The 22,500-nt window shown below is 46.0% G+C and overlaps 1 protein-coding gene across 7 annotated transcripts in view; it reads right to left on the bottom strand.

Moving 5' to 3' along the window:
* Positions 1 to 22,500, bottom strand: part of LOC135114675 (uncharacterized) — a 143,023-nt gene that overhangs the window by 59,390 nt on the left and 61,133 nt on the right. The window lies entirely within an intron of this gene.

The following is a 22,500-nucleotide window of genomic DNA, read 5'->3' on the forward strand; positions in this document are numbered from 1 at the left end:
GAGAAAAGAGCAAAGGGGAGGAAAGAAAAGAAGGAAACAGCGAAATGAGAGGAAAAGGAGACAAGAAAGAAAAGGTGAAGGAAAGGGCACAGAGGCGGGAAGAAGAGGAGGAAGTATTGAAAAGAAGTAGAGAAGAGACCCGAGAAGAGAACGAGAAGAGAAAGAGAAAATGTGGAGGAAAGGGGAAGATGGAGGTTATAGAGGCAAGGGCAGGCAGGGCGGCGGACTGGACCATTACTCAAGGAAGAGGAAGAGAAAGAGGAAGAAAGAGAGAGGCCACACAAGTCCCCGTCACTTCACGCCTCGCCAAACCCACGCCACGTCACCAGCCAATGCATAAATAAACATACAAGATGCACACCACTATAAAGACTGCTAAATAAAAACAGTAAGTGCTTCAACTATCACGAAAGGCCTAAGTTTGTATGACACTATGTTAGTCCTAAACTTTATGACGGACAGCCCCGCGTGTCAGGCCCCGGCCACTCGGTAAATGCTGCTCCCTGACCCCCTGACTCGCTGCCGCCGTCTCAACCTCAGTGTCATGGTGTGTGAAGAAGTATAATGTGAAAGGACATTGCTGATTGATAAAAGTGTGATCAAGGATAAAATTTCGATGCCTGTGGTTATCTCTCTCTCTCTCTCTCTCTCTCTCTCTCTCTCTCTCTCTCTCTCTCTCTCTCTCTCTCTCTCTCTCTCTCTCTCTGTCCAGGAAGGACCACCACTTTAAGAACCATTTCAAGACCAAAGAATCAAGGAACATCTTTGCTCTAACTTCCCGAAGGACTGCTGAGAGTCACCACCGCTACAGACCACCTCCAGGACCATTTCCGAGACCTGACCTGATGTAAGGGACCACACTGGTTTCCCTGAAGGACTACCACCCTGAAGATCCCTACGTGACCCCTCGCTGCAGACCACTCTAAGGACCATTACTCAAGACCTAACACGTGGGACCACTGAGGGATTACAGGTACTTCGATACGTGAGGGAGCCGCGCCAAGGTCTCCTCCGTCAGGGTCCCAAGAACAGGTCCTTAAAGAGCCACTCGAAGGACCACAAAGGACCACCTCTTCGGCGGGCCATTGTGTGCCCTTCCCCACCTCTGATTGAGGCGCGGCTCTTCCCGGACCACCAGAGTCCTGCCGTGAGAGTCCCCAGGTGGCCAACTCCACTCTCCCCCTCCTCCTCCACCCGCCAACCGCTCTAGCACTCCCCCCACCCACCCACCAATGCCCTGTCTCCCGCGCCCCACCCCCAGAGGAGCGTGCAGGCCCCTGGAGCGCCCCGCGGGAGGCTCTCAGGCCCCGGCAGGAGGATGGGAGGGTAGATGGTTCTTAAATTCAGGGAGTCCACTAGGGAGGGAGGTGAAGGGGAGGCACAGGTGGAGGTGATGGAAGGGTTGGCCTGTCCATTCCCTTCTTTCTTCCATCCAGTCCTTTTCTTCCATCCCATTCCTCTCTCTCTCTCTCTCTCTCTCTCTCTCTCTCTCTCTCTCTCTCTCTCTCTCTCTCTCTCTCTCTTCCTCCCTTCTTTCTAACTATATTTATTGTCTATTTCCTTCTCTTCTCCATTCCTTTTATTCCATCTTACTTTTTTCTGTATCTTCTTTTCCTCTCTTCCTTCCATCTATCTTCATTTACTATCCATTCCCTTCCTTCTTCTATTCAATCCTTTTCTTCCACGCCTCTCTCTATCTACCTTCTCTTCCTCCCTTCTTTCTATCTACCATTACTTACTGTTAATCGTCTTCCTTCTCTTTTCTCCTTCCTCTATCCCCTTTCCCTTCCCTCTACGTCATCGCTCAGGTAATGTCAGCTGGCCCTTGGTTCATGTTACATTTCTTTATTTATTTTTGACACAAACTTTGCATCTCTAACCTGTTCGTCTTTTGTATACCTGTCATGTTTTACCCTCAAGTTCAACCCACAATATGACCTCCCCCACCGTGCAGGCTTCATCTCCACTCACTGAGAAATTTGCCAAGTTTTTAAGAACCTCCTCACTCCTTATAATCCCTTCCACCCACTGCAACTATCTCCCCAAAGCGCCGAACTTACCTCCCTCAGACACCAGCTAATCTCCCAGTAACCACAAGGCTATCTCCCCACTACAGAAATCATCTCCACCTTTCTAGTCATCTCCCAGCTCCTTAAGTAATCCTCCTACCTACTATTCATCTCCCAGTGTCGTCTCCACTCCACAAGTCATCTTACAACCCCCTGAGTCATCTCCCAGCCATGTCTCATCTCCTTCCCTCCCTTGCCGGGCCTCCACTACCCAGGTCATCTCCCAAACTCTCCTAAGTAATCTCCCTCTCGCGCCTCGATGACTAATTTGGAGTCAAGAGTGAAGTGTCAACATGAGGGAGAAGGGGAGGGGAGGAGGGGAAGGGAAATGGAAAGGGGGGAGGGGAGAACAAAGAGTAGACACGCGCGAAGTGAACGAGAGAGAGAGAGAGAGAGAGAGAGAGAGAGAGAGAGAGAGAGAGAGAGAGAGAGAGAGAGAGAGAGAGAGAGAGAGAGAGAGAATTACTGCTGCTGCTACTACTACTACTACTACTACTACTACTACTACTACTACTACTACTACTAATACTACTACTACTACTACCACCACAACCACCACTACAACTACTACTACTACTATAACCACAACTACCACCATCCCTCTACGACCAGGAAGGGAAGAGACGCGGGGTGTGAAGAGAGGGATGAAGGAGTGAGTGTAAAGGGGTGTAAAACTCTAGATGACGGTGGAGGTGTGGAGGGGGAGGTGTGGGAGGGGGGTGACAAGGTGATGGCCCAGGTGAGACAGCACATTCCGCGGCACATGCTCAGGTGATCACACTAGACTCGGGTCAGGCTTAGGACACCTGGCGGGCGGCACCTCCTTCAGCACGCCAGGTAAAGGGAAGAAGGGGGAGGAGGGGAGGGGGGTAGGGGGAGCTGTACTGTCATTCATCGTCTCATCTTGGCACTGCTGTCTTCTTTATGGTCTTCCTTCGTATGGTCTTGGTTATTTCCTTTCATGTTCCTCTGGGTCTTATTTTGAACTGTCCTCCTCCTTCCTGGCCCTGATTCTGAGCTGTTCTCCTCCCTGGCCCTAATTTTCAACTGTTCTCCTCCTCCCTGGCCCTGATTTTCAACTGTTCTCCTCCTCCCTTTTGAGCCTCCCTTTTGAGCCGTTCTTCTCCCTGGTCCTAGTTTTAAACCGTTCTCCTCCTCTCTGGCCGTGATTTTGAACTGTTCTCCTCCCTGGCCCTGCTTTTGAACTGTTCTCCTCCCTGGCCCTGCTTTTGAACTGTTCTTTTGAGGGACTGGCATCTTCAGAGAGCCTTTCTTTCTTTTCTTTTTTTCTTTTTTACAGTTTTTCCAGTTTAGTTGCCCTTGCTGAGAGTGCCACTTACATAAAATTAAACTTAAGTAAAATAAAATAAGATTCAGGAAGACACAGGTGCGCACGCTGGGAACACACCTATAAAGCGGAGGTGATTTACATGCAGGTAACTTATAAATGTCAACCTTTATCGTTTACATGAATATTGGCTACGAGATTTGTGTGAGACGGATATACTACTGGTGGTGCAGAAAGGAGGTCAGTTTTGACGGACAGCTTGACACTGGCCACGGTTGACAGAGAAGTGAATGAAGGTGTGGGAGTTCTTTGTGGTGCAATCAGAGGCTGGTGATGATTACAAAAATAACATCAATAATTAGGAGATTAATGATCAACGATAACTGATACTAAACACTCATCACTTAATCTAGTTTACTGTAATGTAAAAAAAAGTACGTTAAGATTCTCTCGTAGACATTAATTGAAAAAGAAAAACAATAAAAAAAGCGACACATACATCATGTCTCAGGTGAAAACAAGGTGTGGACAGGTGTCCTTGACAGGTAACGAGAAACAAAGCCCACATCAGAGTATAAGTGTAAAACAAGGAAATATTGAGGGAGGGAAAGGAGTAAACGTGAACAATTACAAACACACCCTCGTCTTTCCCAGGTGAGTGCGGTGACAACAGACTGTTTCTTCATTAACCTCTGGGCGTCCTGGTGGTGGTGGTGGTGGTGGTGGTGGTGGTGGTGGTGGTGATGGACGTGTGGTGAGTCATGAACCTGCTTCCCCGGAGACACACAAAGACACTAGTATCTGACAGGACACCACACGCAGTAGCTGGCCACGTGGAGATGATGTGATGGAAGGCACGAGGATACTTATGACGAAACCTATTCAATTTTGCTGCAATATCAAGTGGAAATAGAACTTTACACCCACGACTTTGAACTGCGCGATATTTCATTCAACCAGACATGACCGTACCAGCGGAGATCTCACCAATGGATGAAACAAAAAAACGACAAAAAAATAAATAAATAAATAACAGCAAGAGAACAAAATAACAGGAAACTTAAAAATAACGACAAATTAATATGATAAACATACACACACACACATACACGCACACACACACACACACAACTCAGTCATACGCGTTGCCTCATGCTGGGAAAACTTTGCATAAATAAATAGAATGATAAAGATAAACTGACAGATAAACAGATAAGCAAATACAGACAAGAGGCGATACAAAACACAGAGGCTTAGATATGAAGGAAAAATTTGGAAAAGAAACGAAGGAAAAGTGAAAGAGAATTAGGAAAAACCAAGAACAGGAAGGAAAAAGGAAGAGACAGGAATATTGTAGGAGAGACAAGATGGATGGATGGATGAATAGATGTGTGAGAGAGAGAGAGAGAGAGAGAGAGAGAGAGAGAGAGAGAGAGAGAGAGAGAGAGAGAGAGAGAGAGAGAGAGAGAGAGAGAGAGAGAGAGAGAGAGAGAGAGAGAGAGAGATGGGAGGAAGGAAGGAAGGAAGGAAGGAAGGAAGGAAGGAAGGAAGGAAGGAAGGAAGGAAGGAAGGAAGGAAGGAAGGAAGGAAGGAAGGAAGGAAGGAGGGAGGGAGGGAGGAAAAACAGCATTTCTGGCAGGTGCAATCATCACTGCCAGGGAGTGTTCGTACGTGCGTGAGGGAGCGGTGAGGGAGGACACACACACACACACACACACACACACACACACACACACACACACACACACACACACACACACACACACACACACACACACACACACACACACACACACACACACACATTTACTTAATGATTGACTGGCATTTTATTGATGCGCTTATTAAATTATTCTTATTCCCCTTTTTACTTTGCTTCTCCTCCTCCTCCTCCTCCTTTTCTTTTTTTTCTTCTTCTTTCATGCAATATCAGTATTTCAATGTAATGTTTTTTTCCTATTTCATTTGTGGATGGTTCTCTATCTTATTTTCTTTTATTCTTGTTCTTGTTATTCATCTTCTTACTGTTATTATTGTAAGTTCCAAATGTACATTACTTCAATTTCTTTTCACTTCTTTTTTTTTTTTGGTGTGCGTGCGTGTCTTTTCTTCTTTTCCTTCTTATTCTTCTTCTTCCTCTCGTTAATTCTATTCTTGTTCATTGTCGTCTTTTCCTTGTCACGGTCGTCTTCCTTTTCGTCTTCTTCTTCTTCTTCTTTTTCTTCTCCTTCTTCGTCGTCGTGTTCTTTTTCCTCGTTTTTTTCCTCGTCGTCTTCTTCCTTGTCGTCGTTTTCTTTCTCGTCGTCTTCTTCTTTCTCGCCTTCTTCTTTCTCGTCACCTTCTTCCTTGTCGTCGTCTTCTTTCTCGTTGATGTGTTCTTCCTCGTCGTCTTCTTCCTCGTCGTCGTCTTCCTCCTCGTCGCCGTCCGCCCCGCGCCTCGTCCCCAGCAGTGAGGCCCTTGAAGGTTATCGCGATGCCATTCATTCTTCTCTCATCAGCGAGAACTCTCCCTCCTCCACCACCACCTCCTCCTCCGCACTTTTTCTCCCCTTTCTTATCCACTTTATCTTATCTCTCCACTCCCTCCACTCCTGTCCTCCTCCACCTGACGAGGAAGAATCAGAACAGAACGAAGAACCCAAAACATAACATTATTTTGCTTTTATGTTTTCCTTTTTTATTTTATATTTTTCACCTGTTGCTTTTATTCAATTCTTACCTGCGTCTTTTTTTTTTAATCATCTTGGCCCCCGACCGCCTTTCCTCTCCTTCTCCTCTTACTTCGTCCTCCTCTATCACCCCCTGGGGAGGGAGCGCCGCCCCCGGTGAGCTCATGAAGCCATTGATTTTGGTGTGCTGCGTCACTGTGTCTTCCCTCCTCCTCCTCCTCCTCCTTCTCCTCCTCCTGGTAATGATGCTGGAGCTGTGGAAGGAATATTTCACCAGAGGCCACCAGATGGACGTGCTCCCTCCCTTCCTCCCTTCTCTCCTCCTCCCTTCTCTCCGCCTCCCTTCTCTCCTTTTCTTTGTTATTTTCTCCTCTTGCCTTCTCTCCCAAACTATCAACTTACAATTCCGCATTTCTTTCTTTTTTCTTTTTTTTTTCATTATTTCATCCTTTCTTATGTTGAGTTAAATGTGAAGCAGGTTCGTTCATAGGCTTGCAGACAGACGACCAAACCTGGACAGATACACAGACACATAATATGCAGCAAAACAGACGCGAGACCAAAACAATGACACAGGTGCTTGAAATATACTAGTCAGAATCATTCACAGACGAAAAGACGCACGAGGTAAACAGAGACGGACAGACAGACGGACGGACAGACGGACAGACAGAGACGAAGACAATACTCCACTAACCAAATGAATGCAAGACAGAAATAAAAAATGGAAACCCTAGAAGCGGTCTTAAAAGCATCCCCATCCTGTCTTCCCTCAACACACACACACACACACACACACACACACACACACACACACACACACACACACACACACACACACACACACACACACACACACACACACACATACACACACACACACACACACTACAAAACGTACACGAAGACAAACACATACACACTGTAGTACACAAGGGCGGAGCAGCAAGCCTAATAGTCCCTTCCCGACACACACACACACACACACACACACACACACACACACACACACACACACACACACACACACACACACACACACACACACACACACACACACGGCCCCCTACAGGTGTCCTCGCCGCCCTTCGACAGATGATTAATGTGCGGGGCGACGTGGGGCTGTAGCTTCGTCACGCCCATGCACACCCCCACCCGCCCACACCCACACCCAGTTCCTTCACCTGCACCCATCCATCCATCAACCCCCGCCCGCCGCCCCCCACGCCCCCCAGAGTGTACTGTGTGGAGCCACTGTTTCCTGCCCTGATAAAATCTTCATAGGTCACTCCTCCACCAGGAGGGAAGAGGAGGGAGGGAGGGAGTGGGGGAGGGAGGGAAGGAGGGAGGAGAGACATTGCCAGGGTGAAATGCTGGAATTAAAGAAATATAGAAGAGGATGGAATAATAGAAAGGAGGGAGGGAGAGGAGAGACATTGCACAGGTGATGTACTGGAATTGAATGAATATGGCAATATATGTAAATATATGTAAAAATATAAATGAAAGGAAAGAAGAGAGAAAGGGGAAAAGAGACAATGTGAAGGCAAGAAACTATTTTTCTTTTTAATGTAAGAGGGGCACTGGCCAAGGCCAAAAAAAAAAAAAAGTTCCAAAAAAAAAAAAAAAAGGTTACTTGGAGAGCCAGTCACCAAAGAGAAGTCAAAAGAATCTTTGAAAAACGGAGGCCAAGTGTCTTGAAACTTCCCTCTTGAAAGAGTTCAATTCATAGGAAGGAGGAAGTACAGAAGCAGGCAGTGAGTTCCAGAGTTTACCAGAGAAAGGGATGAATGATTAAGAATACTGGTTAACTCCTCCATTAGAGAGGTGGACAGAGATGAAGATATAGAGAGAAGGATAGAAGCCGTAGGAGGGTAGATTGAAAATCAAAGCTTGGTGTCAGACTCTATCAAATGTTTTTGATACGTTCAAGGTAGCAGCGTGTTTCACCAAAATCACTACAAGAGGATGACCAAGACTCAGTAAGGGAAGCCAGATCACCAGTAGAGCGGCCTTGACGGAACCCATAGTGGCGATCAGATAGAAGGTTGTGAAGTGATAGATGTTTAAGAATCTTCCTGTTGAGGATTAGATAGGCAGGAAATTAATGCAATATGACGGTAGTTTGAAGGATTAGAACGGTCACCCTTTTTTAGGAACAGGCTGAATGTAGGCGAAATTCCAGCACAGAAAGAAAGATAGATGTTGACCGACAGAACTGGAAGAATTTGACTAGGCAAGGTGCAAGCACGGAGGCACAGTTTCGGAGAACAATAGGAGGGACCTCATCAGGTCCATAAGCCTTAGGAGGGTTTGGGCCAGCGAGGACATGGAAAACATGCTGTAGCATGAAGTAGTCAGAGTGTGGAGGAGATGGAGGAAAAAATCCTGAATCATCCAAGGTAGAGTTTTTAAAAAAGGAGTGAGCGAAGAGTTCAGCTTTAGAGATAGAAAAAGATGGCAATGGTGCCATCAGGTTGAAATAAAGGAGGTAAAAGTTAAAAGCAAAGTTATTATAGATATTTTTGGCTGGGTGCCAGAAGTCATGGCGGTAGCTAGATCTAAAAAGATTTTTACACTTTCTATTGGTGAAGGAGTTTTTAGTTAGTTGGAGAAAAACTTGGCATACTTCCGGGGAGAAATATGAAGTACATAAGATTCAGTTGATGGAAGGCTCAAGTACCTTTTGTGGGCCACCTCTCTATCATGTATACCACGACAACAGGCTGTGTTAAACCAAGGTTTGGAAGGTTTAAGGTAAAAAAAAGAGGAATGTACGCCTCCATGCCAGACACTATCACCTCTGTTATGCGCTCGGCACACCGAGACGGGTCTCTGACATGGAAGCAGTAGTCATTCCAAGGAAAACCAGCATAATATTTCCTCAGGTCCCTCCAATTAGCAGAGGCAAAACGCCAGAGGCACCTCCGCTTAGGGGGATCCTGAGGAGGGATTGGAGCGATAGGACAAGATACAGACATGAGATTGTGATCGGAGGAGGCCAACGGAGAAGAGAGGGTGACAGCATAAACAGAAAGATTACAGGTTAGGAAAAGGTCAAGAATGTTGGGCGTATCTCTAAGACGGTCAGGAATACGAGTAGTGTGCTGCACTAATTGCTCCAGGTCGTGGAGGATAGCAAAGTTAAAGGCTAGTTCACCAGGATGGTCAGTGAAGGGAGAGGAAAGCCAAAGCTGGTGGTGAACAGTGAAGTCTTCAAGAATGGAGATTTCTGCGAAAGGGAAGAGAGCCAACTTTGGAGTGAAAATGAGAATAAAGAAAATAGGAGGGAGGGAACAGAGAAGGGGCAGCTGCCTTGGACACCTGAGGACAAGACGATGAGGTTTAGTAGAAGAGAGCTGATGTTCCACAGACTGGAAGTTAGATCTAAATGTGATACAGGAAAGAACGGAAGACTATAAAGGAAGAAAGAAAGGGAAAGAAGGAAAAACAGACAAGCAAAGATGAATAAATGGAAATAATAAACGGAGAGAGAGAGAGAGAGAGAGAGAGAGAGAGAGAGAGAGAGAGAGAGAGAGAGAGAGAGAGAGAGAGAGAGAGAGAGAGAGAGAGAGAGAGAGAGAGAGAGAGAGAGAGAGAGAGAGAGAACAGTAACAGCTCACAATAACAAGTGACATTATAAGGCACACCAACAACTTACACATCAAAAAAAAAAAAAAAAAATGAAAAATACAATAACAATGGAAATCCAAAATCAGGCAGAACGAAAAAAAAAAAAAAAGGAAAAGGAAAGAGAAACATGAAAAATGGAGCGAAAAGAATGACATAACAAAAGAAGGAATAAGGACGACGACAAGGAGGAGGAGGAGGAGGAGGAGGAGGAGGAGGAGGAGGAAGAGGAGATGACCCAAGGATCAGAGTCGTGCGCACCTTTCCTATCACTTGTCTCCACCCCGCCATATTCCTTTATCAATGGCGGGGGTTGCCTGGGGTGACGCGCCCCCATGCCTCGCTCCCTCCGCTTTATTGTCACTTACTGGAGTAATGGCATGGTGGAGCTGAGGGGTGCTGGAAGGGGGGCAGGGAGGGGCAGGGGAAGGCTGTGGTCCCTGCTTACCCTTTCACACCCAGTAATGTTGGTACCCCACCTTCAGGTTTTAAGGAAATAAAGACGAGGAGAGAAAGAAAGGCAAGGATGAGGGGAGAGGGGTGAAGGAGGGGAGAGGGTGAATGAGGGGAGAGGGTGAAGGAGAAGAGGAAAAGTAGGGAAGAGGGGATGGTGAAGAAGTGAAGAAATGAGGAGAGACAAGAGAAATGGAGGAAGGGAAATGGTAGAAAAGAAGAGAAAAGAAGTAGAAAAGGAGGGAAATAGAGGATCAAAGGAAGGGAAAAGAATAGAGAAGTGATAGAAAAGAGGGAAGAAGAGGGAGAGATTATGCGGAACAGAATCGAAGGGAATAGAGAGAATAGAGAAGAAGGAAAAGGCAGAAGAAAGTGAAGAAGAGGGGAAGATAATGGGGAATGAAGGATAGAAGGAAGATAAGGGAGGAGATGGAAGTGGCAGAGGAGAGGAAAGAAGAGAGAGATATCATGGAGAATGGAGGATGAGGGAGAGGAAAAGAAAGATATGAAAGTGATAGAGGAAAGAGAAGATGGGAAGATAATGGGAAATGAAGGAAGGACGAGACTGAAGTGGCGGACGAGAGGGAAGAAGAGGGAAAAACAATGGAAAATGGCGGACAGGAGGGGGGATGAAGAGGAGAGGTAGTGCTGGATGAGAGGAAAACATTTACTGGAGCGAGCGGCTGTTAATCTGTGTGTTGATGTCAGTAATGCAAGGAGAACTAGTTTTAAGAGAGGTCTGTCCCATTATTTTCATATTTAAGGTGCTTTTCATGTCACACCACAAGAGTATATTAAGTAGCAGCAGCAGTAGTAGTAGTAGTAGTAGTAGTAGTAGTAGTAGTAGTAGTAGTAGTAGTAGTAGTAGTAGTAGTAGTGGTGGTGGTGGTGGTGGTGGTGGTGATAATACCTGAGTTTTGTGATATGAAAATGTTGAAACTATCTGAAGGAGGAGCAGGAGGAGGAGGAGGAGGAGGAGAGGAGGAGGAGGAGGAGGAGGAGGAGGAGGAGGAGGAGGAGGAGGAGGAGGAGGAGGAGGAGGAGGAGGAGGAGGAAATAGGGGTGCAAATGTGGTGTGGAGGCGAGGACCAAGGGTGTTGAAACGAGTGTGGGGGATTGTGGAGAAGGAAAAACGTCCCCCGTGGCCAGGTCGTGCGCCCCCCACGGCCCCTGCACCCCCTTCCCTGCTGATGCCTCCTGTCAACAAGACCACCTCGCCGGGGGGCCCTCCTCCCACCACGGGGGGGACAGAGGGCAGAGGGAAGAGAGAGTGGCAGACGAAAGACTGGCAGGATGGTGATGCTGGAGGAGGAGGAGGAGGAGGAGGAGGAGGAGGAGGAGGAGAAGGAGGAGGAGGAGGAGGAGGAGGAGGAGGAGGAGGAGGAGGAGGAGAAGGAGGAGGAGGAGGAGGAGGAGGAGGAGGAGGAGGAGGAGGAGGAGGAGGAGGAGGAGGAGGAGGAGGAGGAGGAGAAGGAGGAGGAACAGTATTGCAGGAAAAGATGAAAAACGAAGAGAGTGGAGGTGAATTACGGAAAAGGAGAAAAGGAGGTCGAGGAGATGCAGGGACGGGAACGCAAAGGGAGGAGGAGGAGGAGGAGGAGGAGGAGGAGGAGGAGGAGGAGGAGGAGGAGGAGGAGGAGGAGCAGGCGGGAGGGGGTCCAGAGATGTATGTGGCATCTGTCTCCCAGGCGCGGCAGGGGAGCGGGCAGGGACAAGGTTGCCCCTCTGAACTACGGCCCACGCCCCCCCATTCCCCCCTCCCTACACCATGACCCTCCTTCCCCACCCCTTCCCCCAGCGCACACCTGTCACCCCGCTGATAAAATAAACGAGATTGATAACCCGTTTAACAATTTGCCAAACAAGGGTGGGGGGAGGGGGAGGTTGTGGGTGGGGGGGGGTAGAAGCGCCCTTGAGGGAATGAATAAGTGGACTGAAACAAAACTCCTGAAATAAATATAATGAAAGGGTTGGGTTATTTGTTTATTTATTATTTATTTGTTTATTTTTATTTATTTATTTATTTATTTATTTATTTTTATTACTATTTGCGTCGGTAACGAATAAATGTGGAATACAGTGTTTCTTTTTTTTTCTACTTAATATCCCCTCTCTCTCTCTCTCTCTCTCTCTCTCTCTCTCTCTCTCTCTCTCTCTCTCTCTCTCTCTCTCTCTCTCTTTCTCACGCATGCAATATTTTATTCCATTCACGGTATTCGTTCCAGAGAGAGAGAGAGAGAGAGAGAGAGAGAGAGAGAGAGAGAGAGAGAGAGAGAGAGAGAGAGAGAGAGAGAGAGAGAGAGAGAGAGAGAGAGAGAGAGAGAGAGAGAGAGAGAGGCACAGATGGACCACACATATAACACTAAAGGGGTCCCCGATCCTTCACACGATAACACTTGATAACGAACCGATAACACGTCCCTCCACGTGTCCCCTGCCTTCATCCTAATGGGTGGGCGTGTGAGGGAGGGGCGGAGAGAGGGAGGGAGGGAGGGAAGGGGGAAAGGAAAGGGGAGGTATAAAAAAGTAAGGATAATTTGAGTTGAATAAGAGAGAGATGGATGGATAGATAAGAACAGACAACAACAACAACAACAACAACAACAACAACAACAACAACAACAACAACAACAACAACAACAACAACAACAAGACCTGGAGTGCGAGAGAAGAGCAATATGCACAATTACAACACAGCTAATATCGATTCTAAATATAAAAGAATAAGAAAGTAATAATAAAGAAATACTCGTAAATCGTTCATGAATAAAAAAAAAAAAAAGGGAGAAATATGATTAAAAGAGGCGAGAGACAGAGATGGCACTTAGACACACACACACAAGGGAGGAATAGATGGATAACAAAACTACAACTTTAAAATGAAAGAAGGAAACTTATATAAAGAAGACAAGGACAACACAGGACAGTAAACAAAAGACTGATACACAAGAACTAACACTAATAATTACAATATAGCCTGAAACTGGGGCAACATAACACTAGTAATCCGCACACCAACATCAGCCCATCGACTGTTTAACCCTCTTGGATCTAGAATACCTTGTTATAACTCAAATTTGTGTGAAAATAGACTTCTCCAACCCAGGATTTCAGCAGATCGTACAATTAACCCACTGATTTCAAGGGAGCGGTTGGAAAATTTTTATAACATGTAATCAAAACCCAAATCTTCTTTCGGCTGCTCCCTTAAGGTGTCGCCACAGCCTTCTTCTGCGGCTAGGTTAGGTTACGAAGTTTATGATACGAGTTTAAATAGTACTAGTGACAAAAAGGATCAAAGTGAGACCTTTTACTTGTGGCAGTATTGCATCCTCAGCGTCCTGCAGTTCGTTAGTGAAGCAAAATAACAAGGCTGGTACTGTCATTAAAAGTCAGGCAGATAAGAGCAAAGTAACCTCATTAATTTCTCATAACAGTTAATTACAACAAAAAACAAACAAGGTGTGTTAATAACCAGACCCTCATCAAGCCACGTCCTTCAAATACCTAGAGGCCTTGTTTCCCCCTTCCTCTCTCTCTCTCTCTCTCTCTCTCTCTCTCTCTCTCTCTCTCTCTCTCTCTCTCTCTCTCTCTCTCTCTTGCGTAACAGATATAAAACGTCAATTTCTGAGTCATAAATGAGCAAAGGCTTTTTGTTCCCTTTAAATTTTGTTAGAGAGAGAGAGAGAGAGAGAGAGAGAGAGAGAGAGAGAGAGAGAGAGAGAGAGAGAGAGAGAGAGAGAGAGAGAGAGAGAGAGAGAGAGAGATGGGCATGTGTTAATGTCACAAATAAGACGGATTATTCAGCTTCCTCTCCTACCTACTCTCTCTCTCTCTCTCTCTCTCTCTCTCTCTCTCTCTCTCTCTCTCTCTCTCTCTCTCTCTCTCTCTCTCTCTCTCTCTGTCCACCATATAAGGCAAGTCTTAGATGGCATTGAAAATAATTAATCAATCATATGTATTCTCCTCTCACAAGCCAGAAGCTGATGGAAGAGGAGGGGAGGGGAAGGGAAGAAAGAGGGGAAGGAGAGGGGAGGGGGAAGGGGAGAGGACGAGGGGGGAAGGGGAGTAAAGGAAAGAGAGGGAAGAGTTATCAGATCAACCTTAAAATCTCAATTGTTGAAAGAGAGAGAGAGAGAGAGAGAGAGAGAGAGAGAGAGAGAGAGAGAGAGAGAGAGAGAGAGAGAGAGAGAGAGAGAGAGTTGGTCGTCCGCTCCTGACGCCTGGGGCAGGATCTTGCTTCCCCTCTCCCCAACAGTTTCCCCTTAACCTTCCGTCTGTGCCCTGTTGTCCTCCCCTCAGACCTTCACTCACGCGCCACAAAGCAACGCTCACCACTCACCTTCAAAAAAAATAATAAAAAAAACTTTAAATCACACTAAAATATAATGAAAGCACAAAAAAAAACATTGATTTCCCTTTAGCATATTCAAATCTACCTTTTACAATATACAGAAAGGTGATTTTTCATTGAGTTACCGAAGGGAAAGGCGATGCGTTGTGAGGGGCGGCGAGGGAGCGATGGAAGGCTTGGGGGCGCGGCGCGGGGTGCTGGGCGGCCCATCAGCCTTCCATTACGAGAGATCAAACGGCGCGGCACAAACAGAGCCTCGCCTTTCGCCGCCGCTGATGATGTTTTCAGGCTTCAACGCGGAGCCAATTTCCCCGTGCCACTCCTCCCCTTCCGCTCCCTCCTCCCCAGCCGCCGCCGCCTCCTCCTGCGTCGCACCAAGGTCCATATGGTGCCCAGATGCAAGGGAGTGCCATCCGTGACTGCCGGTGAGGGTTGGCACTGTCTTGCCGCGGCGCTGTTAAAGTGGTGGCAGAAGGGAGTTTGGGAGACGCTTCTTGCTCCCTCTCCCTCTCTCCCACTCTCCCTCGCTCTTGTTATTACAGTCAGGCCTTTGAAATGGCGGCTCTCCCTCTCCCTCTCTCTCTCTCCTCCTCCCTCTCTTATCTCTTTATTCTTTCTTATTCTCTCTTCCCCCCAGGCAATGCACGATGCCACCCAGAGTTGCGGTGTGGCCCTCGACACACTAATGCACTATTACCGTACTTGCTGCAGGAGGGAGGTCAAGGAGGGAGAGAGAGGGAGTGAACATGGAAGAAGGCGTGGGTAACTGTGGGATTAAAAGCTTCAAGGAGACGTGGATTAGGTTAGCAGTAGTAGTAGTAGTAGTAGTAGTAGTAGTAGTAGTAGTAGTAGAAGTAGTAGTAGTAAATCCTCAATAAATTCCCTCTAATTCAGTTGAAAAGTTATGATTTTTTTTTCCATTCAAAACAAAAAGTAACACTGCCTCATATGAACGAATTAATAAGAAATTAAATACAGTATGACTATTCGCATTACAAACACCATCCTTCATCTCTCTCTCTCTCTCTCTCTCTCTCTCTCTCTCTCTCTCTCTTGGCGCCCCGTAAGGCCAGGTGAGGGCCGCCAGAACCCTTACCTGTCTGGCGCTAATCAGGTTATCCCCACCGCACTAACACACTGCTCTGATGGGACTTCTGATAGCTCCTCACACCTCCCCCCATTCCCCCTACTCCTCTTCCTATTCCTCTCTCTTCCTAAACATTTCTCCATTTCCTCTATCTTCTTTCTTTCTTACATTCCTCATTCTTTTTCTTTTTCATGACATTTTCTTTTCCTCTTTTTTCATTCTCTTTATTCTCTTTCTTCTTCTCCTCATTCTTATGTTCTCCTTTTCGTCCTCCTTTTCCCATCATATGTTTCTTCCCTTCTTTTCCCCCTTTATTCTTTTTCTCCTTCTTCTCCTCCTCCTCCTCCTCCATGTTTTCTTCTCCTTTTCCTCCACCTCTTTTTTCTTCATCATGTTACAGCCTTTATTTTCTTCTTTATTCACCTTCTCCTTTTCCTAAGATGGCTCTCCCTTATTTTTCCTCCAGTTCTTCCTTCTTCTCCTCTTCTTTTTTTCTCCACGTTGTTTCCTCCCTTTCTACTTTCATTTTTTTCATCTCTCCTTTTTTCTTCCCTTTTTTTACATCTTTCTAGTTCTTCCTCTCTGTCTTTCATAGAGGCATACATTCTTCTATTCTTCCTCTTCCTTTGATCATCACACATTTCTTTATTTCCTCTTTCCCTTCGCTTTTATTTCCTTCTTTTTTTTTACTTTCCTGAAATTCTCTTATTCTTTTTCTTTTCTCTTCCTTAATGGCGCTTCTTATTCATCTTCTATTTTTCCTTTATTATTACTTTTTCTCTATTGCTGACCTTCCTTTACGCTTGTTCGATCTCTCTCTTTCTCTCTCTCTCTCTCTCTCTCTCTCTCTCTCTCTCTCTCTCTGGACCTTCCTTAGAATGCTCTTTTCTCCTTCCATCATACTTTCCTCCAAGCTGTTCCTCCATTCCTCCTCTTTTGTCTCCCTCCCTCTCTCGATGCTCTCTCTCTCCTTCTCTTCCTTCCCTCCCTTATCTACCTCCTTACTGCCGTGCTAACTGTCCCTCCCGCTACCTCTCCCTCCCTGCCCCTCTCTCTCTCTCCTTCCCTCTCTCCGACTAAATGTATTCGTGTTTAATCAACTTACAAACAGAGGAATTTACACCTGAAATACGTAACATTTTTTTTTTAAGAGACTGTTAAATTTTACGATACCCTAAGATAGAAAATTTGTGGTAGTCTTTATTTTTATCATTATTTTTCAAAGGCGAGTAAAAATGTCAGAGGGAATTGATTGTCATGTGTAAAGATGTCTCAGGTTGTTCAAATTCAATTCTTAGGTCTTTTTCCTCTCGTATCAGTACTGAGAGAGAGAGAGAGAGAGAGAGAGAGAGAGAGAGAGAGAGAGAGAGAGAGAGAGAGAGAGAGAGAGAGAGAGAGAGAGAGAGAGAGAGAGAGAGAGAAATACCATCTGTGATCCAACTCTCTCTCAACTTCCTGTCTCAACATTCCTTGACTAGAACAGTGAAAAGGAATCCCACCTTCAGCCTGCTACGGCCTTCTGAAAGCCTCACCACGCCTACACAGCCTACCACAGCCTTCTGAAAGCCTCACCACGCCTAACCAGCCTACCACAGCCTTCTGAAAGCCTCACCACGCTTACATAGCCTTCTGAATACCTCACCACAGCCTACACAGCCTACCACACCCTTCTGAGAGCCTCACCACGCCTATACAGCCTACTGAAAGCCTCATCACAGCCTACCACAGCCTTCTGAAAGCCTCACCACAGCCTACCACAGCCTACCACAGCCTTTTCAAAGCTTCGCCACGGTCTACACACAGCCTATACAAAAAATAAGAGCCTCAAAACCATATACAATCCACACACAGCCTATCAACAGCCTATGCAATCTAATGACACTCCAATCCACTTACAAGCCCTCCACAGCCCACCCACCCACAGCCCACTCGCATCCACTTCCTCTAACTCAACCTACGTAAGAATTTAGGGTCAACCTTCCCCCCATCACCCACCCCCAACTGCCTCCCCACCCCCAGCCCTCCCCTTTGATCCTATCTATCTCAAGCAAGTCCCGGTGTCACCCTCTGTGCGTCTGTGTGTCTGCTGGCCCGTGTGTGTGTGTGTGTGTGTGTGTGTGTGTGTGTGTGTGTGTGTGTGTGTGTGTGTATGGGGCCACCTGCTGTTTCTGCCGCATCGTCACACTGAGGTAATGATGGTGGTGGTCGTGGTGATAATAGTAGTGATAATGGGTGGTGGTGGTGGTGGTGGTGGTGGTGGTGGTATTGAGTTGGTGAAAATATGAAAGAAAAGAACAAAGCGAGATGGTGAAATTATTGAGTGTTTCCTTTCCTTCCTTTCTTTCTTGTTCTTTTCCTTTCCTTGAGATTTGTTTTATTTTATTTTATTTTTTTTTTTTTTACCTTTCCCTGACTTCCTCACACTTTCCTTCTCTTCCTAGTTTGTCTCTTCCCAATTCATTCTACTTCCATTAATAATTTTCCCTTCCTCTCATTCTACATCGCATCTTATCACCTCTCCCTTTCTTCTCCCCGTCTCTTATTCCTCTTCATTCCCTGTTTCTCTTACTTCCTCTTCTCCTCCTCTCTTCCTCCTCGCATCTCCAATCGCTCCTACCTACTTTTCCTTATTTCTTTCCCTCCATTCCTTCTTCCTTCTAATCCCTTCCATTCCCTCCCCTTCCATGTCTCTTCTGCCTCTCTCTCTCTTCCTCCCTCCCTTGCTCCCATTCCTATCTACCCCCCATCTCCCTCCCCCGTGTAGAGGTAGAGGAATGTAGAGATGTATGTGTTTATCTTATACAAACATTTTGGGGGAGTTGTCCTTTAGAAGTTTATCAGGGAGGTGTGTGTGTGTGTGTGTGTGTGTGTGTGTGTGTGTGTGATGGAGGCTCTCTCTCTCTCTCTCTCTCTCTCTCTCTCTCTCTCTCTCTCTCTCTCTCTCTCTCTCTCTCTCTCTCTCTGCACGTAAGAAGATTCAGCTTTCAACATCTTCTCCTCCTCTTCTTCCTCCTCCTCCTCCTCCTCCTCCTCCTCCAACATCTGTCGTAGAAGGGCGCCCACAACGACACCATCCATCACCCCATCCCCCCACGCTCACCTAATGCTCCCCACGCCCCCTCCATTGCCCCCCACGTGTGACCTCTTACCTGTCAACCCACCTGAGAAGATTCGTTAGTGATGCCTGTCCAAATACAAGAAGAAGAAGAAGAAGAAGAAGAAGAAGAAGAAGAAGAAGAAGAAGAAGAAGAAGAAGAAGAAGAAGAAGAAGAAGAAGAAGAAGAAGAAGAAGAAGAAGAAGAAGAAGAAGAAGAAGAAGAAGGAGTAGTAGTAGTAGTAGTAGTAGTAGTAGTAGTAGTAGTAGTAGTAGTAGTAGTAGTTAGAGAAGTAAAAAAAAGAGGAAGAAAAGCAAAAAATAGAAAAAAAATCAACACAAAAAAGGAAGCGAAAAAAAGAAAAGGAAAAAAAATAAGACCAACAAAATAACAAAAAAATAATGAAAATAAAATAAACAAACAAAAACAGACAAAACAAAGGAAAAAAACAAGAGAATAAACAAACAAACAAACAAACAAATAAACAAGTCCAAAAGAAAAACGATATAATCAATAAAAACAATCCTCAGACCACACACACACACACACACACACACACACACACACACACACACACACACACACACACACACACACACAACAATTTGTTCTCTATCTCCCCAACACACTTGGTATCTACAGCGTCACCTTAAAGGGGGAGGGGGCATCACTCTACTGACGGGGGGAGGCCACGTGGGAGGGCTGGGACAGGTGACATGGAGGAGGAGGAGGAGGAGGAGGAGGAGGAGGAGGAGAGTAACGACGGAGAAGATCAAAGGAGTAAGATATTTAAAACAATAATACATAAAGATTAAAAGTACACATAGGAAATTAATGATAGAAATAGTAATGAAAAGAATAATAAAATAGTGTGAATAAATGAATAAACACTATGTAGAAAAACAATAAGGGCTGAACTAAACAATGAATAACCAACCTATAACTATATCCTCCTCCTCCTCTTCTTCTTCTTCTTCTTCTTCTTCTTCTTCTTCTTCTTCTTCTTCTTCTTCCTCCTCCTCCTCCTCCTAAATTCTAACCCAGCATCTTTTCTCATCCCTCCTTCAACCATCTCATCTCCCCATCACCCTATTCCCCCTACGCAACCCCACCCCCAACTTCAAACCCCCACTCGGCCCCCTCATGTAGCCAGCTAGGGGAACACATGCCCACAACGAGCAATGAGTAAAGGACTAATGAGAAATGAGTGAACTGGCGTCTTAAGGCGGGGTGATGGAACACTTACAAGAGGAAAACACAACTGGAAAATAAAGGAGGAGGAGGAGGAGGAGGAGGAGGAGGAGGAGGAGGAGGAGGAGGAGGAGGAAGAGGAGGAGGAGGAGGAGGAGGAGGAGGAGAAGGAGGAGGAGGGTGGTCACAATTAAGTCTCACAAAGCACATTAATCAGAATAAATTGAATAATGGAAGAGAAAACAAGGAGGAGATATGAAGTAAGTGGAAGAGGAGGAGGAGGAGGAGGAGGAGGAGGAGGAGGAGGAGGAGGAGAGAAGGGGTCATTTAGTAATAAAGTAAGGGAGAGTAACACGCCACACCTGCATACCTGACTAATTAGCGACAGTTGCCAGGTGAATAGCCCGGCCTCACTCACCTGTTGCTCTCTCTCTCTCTCTCTCTCTCTCTCTCTCTCTCTCTCTCTCTCTCTCTCTCTCTCTCTCTCTCTCTCTCTCTCTCCCAGATAAGACCTAATAAGCATAATAACGAAAAATATATTAGGAGAAAATCATTTGGACAAACAGACAGACATACGGACAGACAGACAGACAGCCAGACAGACAGACAGACAGACAGACATACAGACAGATATTAATTCCTTAAATACCAAATAATTATCAAAAACATCCAAATTTTCCGACTATTTCCGGAGATAAAACCCACAGATACAGGAGGAGGAGGAGGAGGAGGAGGAGGAGGAGGAGGAGGAGGAGGAGGAGGAGGAGGAGGAAAGAAGTGGAAAGGATGATAAGAAGAGAAAATAAAAAATCTATGAATATATCAAAAGGAGAAGGAGAAATAATGAGAGAGAGAGAGAGAGAGAGAGAGAGAGAGAGAGAGAGAGAGAGAGAGAGAGAGAGAGAGAGAGAGAGAGAGAGAGAGAGAGAGAGAGAGAGAGAGAGAGAGAGAGATTCCATTGTGACTCTCTCTCTCTCTCTCTCTCTCTCTCTCTCTCTCTCTCTCTCTCTCTCTCTCTCTCTCTCTCTCTCCGCCGAAAAATGCAGATGAAGACACACTAAACAAACAAAGCAAGAGAAGACAAAGGAGAAACAACAAAGGGAGGAAGAACTAAGAAACGAATGGAAGAAAGACAGGGAAGTAAAGGAGATGACACACACACACACACACACACACACACACACACACACACACACACACACACACACACACACACACACCTTACTCTCCCTTCCTCTCTTCAGTGACATCTTTATTCTCCCTCGCAACGATAAGGTTTAATAGCGTTTATGTGAGGGAGAGAAGGCGACCCGCACAGCGCTGGGTTCATCCTTGCAAATTTGGACACGAGTGAGGGAGGGAAGGGTGAGGAAGGTTGAGGGAGGGTAGGTGACGGAGGTAAGGGTAGGTAAGGGAGGGAAGGTGAGGCTAGAAGGGAAGGTAAGGAAGGGAGGGTAAGTGGGGAGGGGAGGTAAGAGAGGGTAGGTGAGGAAGGGAAGGTTGAGGGAGGGGAGTTGAAGGGGGAAGAAGGCAAGGAAGGAGGAATAAGAGAATGTAGAGATGGAGGGAAGGAGAAAGGAAGAGGAAGGGAAGAGGTGAAGACGAAAGGAAAAGGAGGGAATATGTATGAGAGAGAGAGAGAGAGAGAGAGAGAGAGAGAGAGAGAGAGAGAGAGAGAGAGAGAGAGAGAGAGAGAGAGAGAGAGAGAGAGAGAGAGAGAGAGAGAGAGAGAGAGAGAGAGAGAGAGAGAGAGAGAGAGAGAGAGAGAGAGAGAGAGAGAGAGAGAGAGAGAGAGAGAGAGAGAGAGAGAGAGAGACACGAATGAGAAGTAAGAAGATGCACGGAGGAAGGGGTACATGTTGGAGGTACTGGGGCGTGGGGGGGTCATACCTGCTCCCCCTCCCCCTACCGTGATCCCCAGTCTCACCTCGGCTTATTTGGCACCCGCGCTCTCTCGTTACGGCTATTGTTATTTATAATGAGTTGTTAAGCGGCGGTTATATATATTTCATTGGTGCTCGTGTGTGTGTGTGTGTGTGTGTGTGTGTGTGTGTGTGTGTGTGTGTGTGTGTGTGTGTGTGTGTGCTTACTTTACCGCGACTCCTATATACTGGCGGTGATGCTTATGAAAATGGTGGTAGTAGTAGTAATAGTAGTAGAAGTAGTAGTAGTAGTAGTAGTAGTAGTAGTAGTAGTAGTAGTAGTAGTAGTAGTAGCAACGATAACAACAACCCACAACATTGATATTCACAGATAAAACAAGTACTATTTACAACTACTATTATACTATTTTACTACTATCACCCTATCGTGACTAGCACAAAGAATGGTCCATATACCAGGCTTCCACAAGGGCGGGAATAGCATGCAGCGGTGATAAACGTTCCTGATATTTAACCATAGGGAGACTCTAATATCCTGAGTCTCTTGGTGTAAGTTATCACAAAGATTCACACAAATATAGACGCTACTGTTTGTCCTTGGCGCTTGTGTTCAAAAGTCAAGAGAGAAAGGAGAGATAAAAGAATGAAAATGGAATAGGTGAAGATTTAGATGGAGTAAGGAAACAAAGGCCATGAGAATAATATCAGAGAGCACTGTTAAAATGGAAACGCTCCCGAAACGCAACGCAACGCAACACAACGCAACGTAACGCAACGCAAC

The sequence above is a fragment of the Scylla paramamosain genome, chromosome 28 (genome assembly GCF_035594125.1).
Source record: "Scylla paramamosain isolate STU-SP2022 chromosome 28, ASM3559412v1, whole genome shotgun sequence".
NCBI classification, from domain to species: Eukaryota; Metazoa; Arthropoda; class Malacostraca; order Decapoda; family Portunidae; genus Scylla; species Scylla paramamosain.